Source organism: Megalopta genalis, unplaced genomic scaffold, assembly GCF_051020955.1.
Source record: "Megalopta genalis isolate 19385.01 unplaced genomic scaffold, iyMegGena1_principal scaffold0858, whole genome shotgun sequence".
Taxonomy (NCBI): Eukaryota; Metazoa; Arthropoda; class Insecta; order Hymenoptera; family Halictidae; genus Megalopta; species Megalopta genalis.
In genome coordinates, this window is record NW_027476927.1 from 100,001 (window position 1) to 110,000 (window position 10,000).

Here is a 10,000-nt window from a genome sequence, read left to right on the forward strand (position 1 = left end):
AAGAGAACAAAAAGATATATGGGGCGACCGACAAACGGTTTTCCCGTAGAACCAGACTCGCGATTGCGTTGACACACACATCATAGCCACACCAATAGAAGAGTTTTAGGACGGTAACCCGGGTGGGGTGTTCTTTACTCAGAATATGTGCAACATCGGATCTATATAGCCATCGATACAATTCGTACACAAATGTGTCGTACGAAGAGAGAGACTTTTTTTCCTCTGGCAACATAACGGTAAGAGACATCCTTCCACACTCATAGGTTCCACTCCCTGGGGCTATGATATATATATACATATAAATTCAAATTCGAAGCAACGGTCACAATTCTACTCTATATTTTTGCGGGTTATGTGTTCTTTCGTTCAATTTCTTTCATGCGTTCGTTCGATCTCTGTACACAGTCTTCACATAGGACAGACTCGTGTAGTACGCTTTCGTGGGTTAAACCCATCTCGTTTCATTTCAGGCGACGTCGGGAGCGCGTTGAAAATGTACCAGTGAAATCTCGATAGTTCTACGGATACGAATCGTCCCGAAAAAGATTTTGTCACCGCTTCGAAGCGGTGTTTCAGACGGGCGGACGTATATAAAACATATACGACACACGACACCGCCTTCCACACTCACGCTAGTTCGAACACGATTTCCATCTCTCTCGAAGACTGTTAGACGTACGTAAAATTTCTCAATATTCATAGGACCGCGACAAACGCCGACGAAGCGCCCATCATTCGCTCGTACGTATATAGGCAACAAGTGCCATCAACGCAAGCAGTTTATAAGTACGTAAACGACCCTCAGCCAGGCGTGGTCCAGGAATTGTATCCGTGGACCGCAATGTGCGTTCGAAATGTCGATGTTCATGTGTCCTGCAGTTCACACGTTGACGCGCAATTAGCTGCGTTCTTCATCGACCCACGAGCCAAGTGATCCACCGTTCAGGGTAATTTTTCCCTTTTATTCTCTCATATATATAATGTGTATTTGCTATCCACCACATTTTTGTGTTATATTTCGGAACAAACCGATACCCGAAGAGCTCCAACCAGCGCGCGAAGGAGATTCGGGAGTCGTCGTACAACGACATAATTGTCCCTTAAAGAACGAGATATTTCCGTCGAAACCATATATATATATGTACGAGCAAATCCAAAACCACTGTTTTCTTGCAAGTTCGACGGTCGGAGCGAATAGAACATTGAAAAGCCTTCTATCGAAGAAACACAGAGAGTATATCACCTCCAAAAACGACGGGGATATGGATATTCAAACTGGACAATTATCAACCCGATACTGGATTCGAAAAGTTTCTCTCTCCTTTCGTCGTTATTTACACCGGACGGACTCACGGCCGGCTCTAGCTGGGTGTCATATATATATACGTCCCACGCTCATGCTGCCACTAGCGCGCAACAGAGTAGGGTGTCAATGACAACGACACAGCATTGAAACGAGCTACACAAGCCGGTCTCTCTTGATACCAATGTAAACGAGCATTAAGTTATCTTCAGACTGCCCGATATTTTCGTCCTTTGGACTTTCCCAACGATTCCTTTTTTTCTTTTTTTTTTTACACCACAGCGAAGACTTGAGGAAGCGTGATTAGCACGCTCGCATCCCTCCCTGTCCTACTACAACTGTGTGTGTGTGTGTGTGTAAAGAAAGAAAAAAGAATACATTGGCTTTCTCTCTATCGAGAAGATGGCCTACGCAACGCAGATCAAAGGCCTAATACGTGTAATATAATACGCGTCTGGCCGTGTATAAATCACGCACGAATGATCTGGTCGGGCCCAACTCTTCTCGTACGCTTATTTTTCCGTGTTGGGGCACTATCATAAAATCACACAAACCCCAACACGTGTGTGTCTTGGAAGGAAGATGGCCTACGCAACGCAGATCAAAGGCCTAATACGTGTAGTACACACGTCTGCCGTGTAAATCACGCACGAATGATCTGGTCGGGCCCAACTCTTCTCCACCACACCACATCCCAACTTTGTACATTTTTATATATTTTTGTGCGTTGGGGCACCTTCATAATCACAAACCCCAACAACACATATATCTCTCTCTCTTTGAAAGATTTGTTGTGGCCTACGCAACGCAGATCAAAGGCCTAATACGTGTAGTACACACGTCTGGCCGTGTAAATCACGCACGAATGATCTGGCGGGCTCAACAATATCTTTTTTTTTTATATGAATTCTTATCCACAAACTAATCGAATTCATTTTCTCTCCTCCTCTCCTCTCTCTTTGAGATATATTGGAACATTGTAATGATCCTTCCGCAGGTTCACCTACGGAAACCTTGTTACGACTTTTACTTCCTCTAAATAATCAAGTTTGGTCATCTTCCCGGCATCATCGGCAATGCCGAAACATTGCCGCGCACCAGTCCGAAGACCTCACTAAATCATTCAATCGGTAGTAGCGACGGGCGGTGTGTACAAAGGGCAGGGACGTAATCAACGCGAGCTTATGACTCGCGCTTACTGGGAATTCCTCGTTCATGGGGAATAATTGCAAGCCCCAATCCCTAGCACGAAGGAGGTTCAGCGGGTTACCCGGGCCTTTCGGCCAGGGAACACACGCTGATTCCTTCAGTGTAGCGCGCGTGCGGCCCAGAACATCTAAGGGCATCACAGACCTGTTATTGCTCAATCTCGTGCGGCTAGAAGCCGCCTGTCCCTCTAAGAAGATTTGTTTGTACGTTGGTAGTAAAAACCCCACCGGCAGAAGCCGAGAGCCTTCGAGATACCATAATTACGTCTATTTAGCAGGCTAGAGTCTCGTTCGTTATCGGAATTAACCAGACAAATCGCTCCACCAACTAAGAACGGCCATGCACCACCACCCACCGAATCAAGAAAGAGCTATCAATCTGTCAATCCTTCCGGTGTCCGGGCCTGGTGAGGTTTCCCGTGTTGAGTCAAATTAAGCCGCAGGCTCCACTCCTGGTGGTGCCCTTCCGTCAATTCCTTTAAGTTTCAGCTTTGCAACCATACTTCCCCCGGAACCCAAAAGCTTTGGTTTCCCGGAAGCTGCCCGCCGAGTCATCGTAGGAACTTCGGCGGATCGCTAGCTGGCATCGTTTATGGTTAGAACTAGGGCGGTATCTGATCGCCTTCGAACCTCTAACTTTCGTTCTTGATTAATGAAAACATTTTTGGCAAATGCTTTCGCTTCTGTCCGTCTTGCGACGATCCAAGAATTTCACCTCTAACGTCGCAATACGAATGCCCCCATCTGTCCCTATTAATCATTACCTCGGGGTTCCGAAAACCAACAAAATAGAACCGAGGTCCTATTCCATTATTCCATGCACACAGTATTCAGGCGAAGGTAGCCTGCTTTGAGCACTCTAATTTGTTCAAAGTAAACGTACCGGCCCACCTCGACACTCAGTGAAGAGCACCGCGATGGGATATTAGTTGGACCGCCCCGTGAAGAGCAAAGCCCACCGGTAGGACGTACCACATAATGCCAGTTAAACACCGCGAGCGATGAACCGACACTGTGACACACAGATTCAACTACGAGCTTTTTAACCGCAACAACTTTAATATACGCTATTGGAGCTGGAATTACCGCGGCTGCTGGCACCAGACTTGCCCTCCAATGGATCCTCGTTAAAGGATTTAAAGTGTACTCATTCCGATTACGGGGCCTCGGATGAGTCCCGTATCGTTATTTTTCGTCACTACCTCCCCGTGCCGGGAGTGGGTAATTTGCGCGCCTGCTGCCTTCCTTGGATGTGGTAGCCGTTTCTCAGGCTCCCTCTCCGGAATCGAACCCTGATTCCCCGTTACCCGTTACAACCATGGTAGGCGCAGAACCTACCATCGACAGTTGATAAGGCAGACATTTGAAAGATGCGTCGCCGGTGCTATAAGACCATGCGATCAGCACAAAGTTATTCAGAGTCACCAAAGCAAACGATGGACGAGTGTAAACACCCGCCACCGATTGGTTTTGATCTAATAAAAGCGTTCCTACCATCTCTGGTCGGAACTCTGTTTTGCATGTATTAGCTCTAGAATTACCACAGTTATCCAAGTAAATTTTAGTACGATCTAAGAAACCATAACTGATTTAATGAGCCATTCGCGGTTTCACCTTAATACGGCATGTACTGAGACATGCATGGCTTAATCTTTGAGACAAGCATATGACTACTGGCAGGATCAACCAGGGAACTATACAATATGTATATATAAAATGGACAAAATTTAAATCCTTTTCCATCGTCGCCTGTTTCATATATATATGTCAGGTCGACACACCACTTTTCTCTTTCAAATATGTACAAGTTTTGCCACATTCCGCGCTTGTAACATATCTTCTTTAACGCTCAATTTCTTTCATTTTTCTACCATACAGATATTTTACCGTACGCCCAAAAACGTACGTATTATATTTTTGTTCTATCATAAAATCACATTTTTCTACGTACGCCAGCTTCGTACGTTTCTATCTTTGCCTTCATAAAATCACAAGATAATTTTATCTTCAAGAGTCTCGCTATTAACATCTTGTAAGATAAATGTACGTCCCAGCTAAAACGTACAAATACTTCAAGTTAAGTAATAATATATCATCGCTATTGACAAATTTTTAAGATCCAAGACACAGTTCTCTCTATATGTTTTAATATTTTTTATGTACTCAAATATATTCAAAGGAAAAAGTACATGGGTGATGCCATAGTCGTGGAAGCGCGTACGCTCACACTGATCTTCTGACCGCCGGAAGCACGAAACCTCTGATCTGGGCAAAATCGGCAAGCCGAGGAAGAACGGACAGGACACATGCTGGACTGGCGAGAAAGCGTGTTCTTCCGCTCGCGCTAGGCATTTCGATTTCTGACACCTCTTGATTTAAAAAATCAGTTTTTTGATAGTTTTCTCTCTCCACTGGGCTATTCATTTTAGCCACAGTTTTCAATTGGTACGATTTGCTTCCAAATCTTACAGATGCATTTTAAAAAATTTTTCCATCGCTCGGACAGAAGAGTCGATTGCTCAGTGAGTACGAGTATACATACAAAGTGCATACGGGTAACCAACCCCGTAGGGCTTGCCACATATGGGCCATTCGGTCAAAGACACCGACCCGTGGCCACGCTGTGTGGAGAAAAGTCCGTAACGTAAACGGCACGAAACAGTCAGGACCGAAGCCCCGAAGGAGCTCTGAGACAGCTTCTCGACCGAGATCGTAGAATTGGCCCAAAACCCGCTCTGCTCCGTCCGCCTCGCACGGACCGTGTATCTCTTATAGATACCGAACGGCCGGCAAGGACGCCGGCGCCGCCGGCCGAATAGCACGCGCGCTTATGAGTGTAAACCGCCGCGGCAACAGACCGCCCGGCCGTGCTGTTGTAACATAGCGCGTGAACGAACGAAAAAAAAATTTATAGTAAACATTAAAATAAATTACATTACCGTAAACTAGACAAAAAATTACACATTTTTTCCCAATATGAAAATTTTCACAAACTTTTCAAAGTCCCATCGCATCGAGTAAACTTTTTTAATAACGCTTCCGCACGATTCTAAATGCTTAATCCATATGTGAAATCGTTCACTGATCACGAATATCGTATTTAAAAAAATTACAAAAATTTATTTTTCAAAATAATCAAAAAAAACCGAAAAATCACAAGAGTAAAGTACCATTATTTTAAACAATATGTCGTTCTAAATGCTTAATCCCTATGTAAAAAAGTTATCTAAGCAAGAATATGTAATTGAAAAAAATTAGAAAAATTTATTTTAGCCGTAAATCGAAAATAATGGGGACACCGGAGCTGTTCGAAGCGCCGAGACGCGCCGCGTACGGCCGAATATTTTCTAAGTCCCAACGTACCGATCAAGAGTAAAGTACCATTTTCCTACATTAGATTTCGTTCTAAATGCTTAATCCCTATGTAAAAACGTTAGTTAAGCAAGAATATCGTATTTTTAAAAAAATCTAATGATAGGATTTTCCAGAAAATTGAAAAAACCGAAAAATGTCAAGAGTAAAGTGCCATTTTCTGACATTAGATTTCGTTCTAAATGCTTAATCCCTATGTAGAAACGTTAGTTAAGCAAGAATATCGTATTTTTAAAAAAATCTAATGATAGGATTTTTCAGAAAATTGAAAAAACCGTAAAATGTCAAGAGTAAAGTGCCCTTATTTTAAACAATGTATCGTTCTAAATGCTTAATCCCTATGTAAAAAAGTTATTTTAGCAGGAATATGTTATTGAAAAAAATTAGAAAAATTTATTTTAGCCGTAAATCGAAAATAATGGGGACACCGGAGCTGTTCGAAGCGCCGAGCGCGCCGCGTACGCCCGAATATTTTCAAAGTCCCAACGTACCGATCAAGAGTAAAGTACCATTTTCCTACATTAGGTTTCGTTCTAAATGCTTAATCCCTATGTAAAAACGTTAGTTAAGCAAGAATATCGTATTTTTAAAAAAATCTAATGATAGGATTTCCCAGAAAATTGAAAAAACCGAAAAATGTCAAGAGTAAAGTGCCATTTTCTGACATTAGATTTCGTTCTAAATGCTTAATCCCTATGTAGAAACGTTAGTTAAGCAAGAATATCGTATTTTTAAAAAAATCTAATGATAGGATTTTTCAGAAAATTGAAAAAACCGTAAAATGTCAAGAGTAAAGTGCCCTTACTTTAAACAATGTATCGTTCTAAATGCTTAATCCCTATGTAAAAAAGTTATTTAAGCAGGAATATGTTATTGAAAAAAATTAGAAAAATTTATTTTAGCCGTAAATCGAAAATAATGGATCGAGCGAATCGGTCGATTGCGCCGAGACGCGCTATGATGCAACAGACGAGCGATTGGAACGCCCGAATATTTTCAAAGTCCCAACGTACCGATCAAGAGTAAAGTACCATTTTCCTACATTAGATTTCGTTCTAAATGCTTAATCCCTATGTAAAAACGTTAGTTAAGCAAGAATATCGTATTTTTAAAAAAATCTAATGATAGGATTTTCCAGAAAATTGAAAAAACCGAAAAATGTCAAGAGTAAAGTGCCATTTTCTGACATTAGATTTCGTTCTAAATGCTTAATCCCTATGTAGAAACGTTAGTTAAGCAAGAATATCGTATTTTTAAAAAAATCTAATGATAGGATTTATCAGAAAATTGAAAAAACCGTAAAATGTCAAGAGTAAAGTGCCCTTACTTTAAACAATGTATCGTTCTAAATGCTTAATCCCTATGTAAAAAAGTTATTTAAGCAGGAATATGTTATTGAAAGAAATTAGAAAAATTTATTTTAGCCGTAAATCGAAAATAATGGATCGAGCGAATCGGTCGATTGCGCCGAGACGCGCTATGATGCAACAGACGAGCGATTGGAACGCCCGAATATTTTCAAAGTCCCAACGTACCGATCAAGAGTAAAGTACCATTTTCCTACATTAGATTTCGTTCTAAATGCTTAATCCCTATGTAAAAACGTTAGTTAAGCAAGAATATCGTATTTTTAAAAAAATCTAATGATAGGATTTTCCAGAAAATTGAAAAAACCGAAAAATGTCAAGAGTAAAGTGCCATTTTCTGACATTAGATTTCGTTCTAAATGCTTAATCCCTATGTAGAAACGTTAGTTAAGCAAGAATATCGTATTTTTAAAAAAATCTAATGATAGGATTTTTCAGAAAATTGAAAAAACCGTAAAATGTCAAGAGTAAAGTGCCCTTACTTTAAACAATGTATCGTTCTAAATGCTTAATCCCTATGTAAAAAAGTTATTTAAGCAGGAATATGTTATTGAAAGAAATTAGAAAAATTTATTTTAGCCGTAAATCGAAAATAATGGATCGAGCGAATCGGTCGATTGCGCCGAGACGCGCTATGATGCAACAGACGAGCGATTGGAACGCCCGAATATTTTCAAAGTCCCAACGTACCGATCAAGAGTAAAGTACCATTTTCCTACATTAGATTTCGTTCTAAATGCTTAATCCCTATGTAAAAACGTTAGTTAAGCAAGAATATCGTATTTTTAAAAAAATCTAATGATAGGATTTTCCAGAAAATTGAAAAAACCGAAAAATGTCAAGAGTAAAGTGCCATTTTCTGACATTAGATTTCGTTCTAAATTCTTAATCCCTATGTAGAAACGTTAGTTAAGCAAGAATATCGTATTTTTAAAAAAATCTAATGATAGGATTTTTCAGAAAATTGAAAAAACCGTAAAATGTCAAGAGTAAAGTGCCCTTATTTTAAACAATGTATCGTTCTAAATGCTTAATCCCTATGTAAAAAAGTTATTTTAGCAGGAATATGTTATTGAAAAAAATTAGAAAAATTTATTTTAGCCGTAAATCGAAAATAATGGGGACACCGGAGCTGTTCGAAGCGCCGAGCGCGCCGCGTACGCCCGAATATTTTCAAAGTCCCAACGTACCGATCAAGAGTAAAGTACCATTTTCCTACATTAGGTTTCGTTCTAAATGCTTAATCCCTATGTAAAAACGTTAGTTAAGCAAGAATATCGTATTTTTAAAAAAATCTAATGATAGGATTTCCCAGAAAATTGAAAAAACCGAAAAATGTCAAGAGTAAAGTGCCATTTTCTGACATTAGATTTCGTTCTAAATGCTTAATCCCTATGTAGAAACGTTAGCTAAGCAAGAATATCGTATTTTTAAAAAAATCTAATGATAGGATTTTTCAGAAAATTGAAAAAACCGTAAAATGTCAAGAGTAAAGTGCCCTTATTTTAAACATTATATCGTTCTAAATGCTTAATCCCTATGTAAAAAAGTTATCTAAGCAAGAATATGTTATTGAATAAAATGAGAAAAATTTATTTTAGCCGTAAATCGAAAAAAAGACTGTTCGTTTCTCTGTCTCTCTCGCGCGATCGAAGTATTGATGTTTCCCGGCAAAGTAATGGGATATTAATTAAACTTTATACACGAAATTACTCGTTTTGATCCCCGCTACACAGCCGTATACTTTTTATAATTTTGTGGAATCGGGAACCTTGCAATATTTATCATAACGCGGATCGACTGTCTCTGTCTCTTTCTAGATCGGAAGAATCGATGTTTCCCGGCAAACTAATGGGAGTTTAATTAAACTTTATACACGAAATTACTCGTTTTGATCCCCGCTACACAGCCGTATACTTTTTATAATTTTGTGGAATCGGGAACCTTGAAATATTTAACATAACGCGGATCGACTGTCTCTGTCTCTTTCTAGATCGGAATAATCGATGTTTCCTGGCAAACTATTGGGAGTTTAATTAAACTTTATACATGAAATTACTCGTTTTGATCCCCGCTACACAGCCGTATACTTTTTATAATTTTATGGAATCGGTAACCTTGAAATATTTAACATAACGCGGATCGACTGTCTCTGTCTCTTTCTAGATCGGAATAATCGATGTTTCCCGGCAAACTATTGGGAGATTAATTAAACTTTATACATGAAATTACTCGTTTTGATCCCCGCTACACAGCCGTATACTTTTTATAATTTTGTGGAATCGGGAACCTTGAAATATTTAACATAACGCGGATCGTCTATCTCTGTCTCTTTCTAGATCGGAAGAATCGATGTTTCCCGGCAAACTAATGGGAGTTTAATTAAACTTTATACACGAAATTACTCGTTTTGATCCCCGCTACACAGCCGTATACTTTTTATAATTTTGTGGAATCGGGAACCTTGAAATATTTAACATAACGCGGATCGACTGTCTCTGTCTCTTTCTAGATCGGAATAATCGATGTTTCCCGGCAAACTATTGGGAGTTTAATTAAACTTTATACATGAAATTACTCGTTTTGATCCCCGCTACACAGCCGTATACTTTTTATAATTTTATGGAATCGGTAACCTTGAAATATTTAACATAACGCGGATCGACTGTCTCTGTCTCTTTCTAGATCGGAATAATCGATGTTTCCCGGCAAACTATTGGGAGATTAATTAAACTTTATACATGAAA

The 10,000-nt window shown here is 39.7% G+C and overlaps 2 non-coding genes across 2 annotated transcripts; both read right to left on the minus strand.

Annotated features, from left to right (window-relative positions):
• Window positions 1–798: 798 nt before the first annotated feature.
• Window positions 799–953, minus strand: LOC143263614 (5.8S ribosomal RNA). The gene has a single exon (XR_013037006.1). It is a non-coding gene; the product is annotated as a 5.8S ribosomal RNA (ribosomal RNA).
• A 1,333-nt stretch (window positions 954–2,286) lies between these two features.
• Window positions 2,287–4,207, minus strand: LOC143263606 (small subunit ribosomal RNA). The gene has a single exon (XR_013036999.1). It is a non-coding gene; the product is annotated as a small subunit ribosomal RNA (ribosomal RNA).
• Between the last annotated feature and the right edge of the window lie 5,793 nt (window positions 4,208–10,000).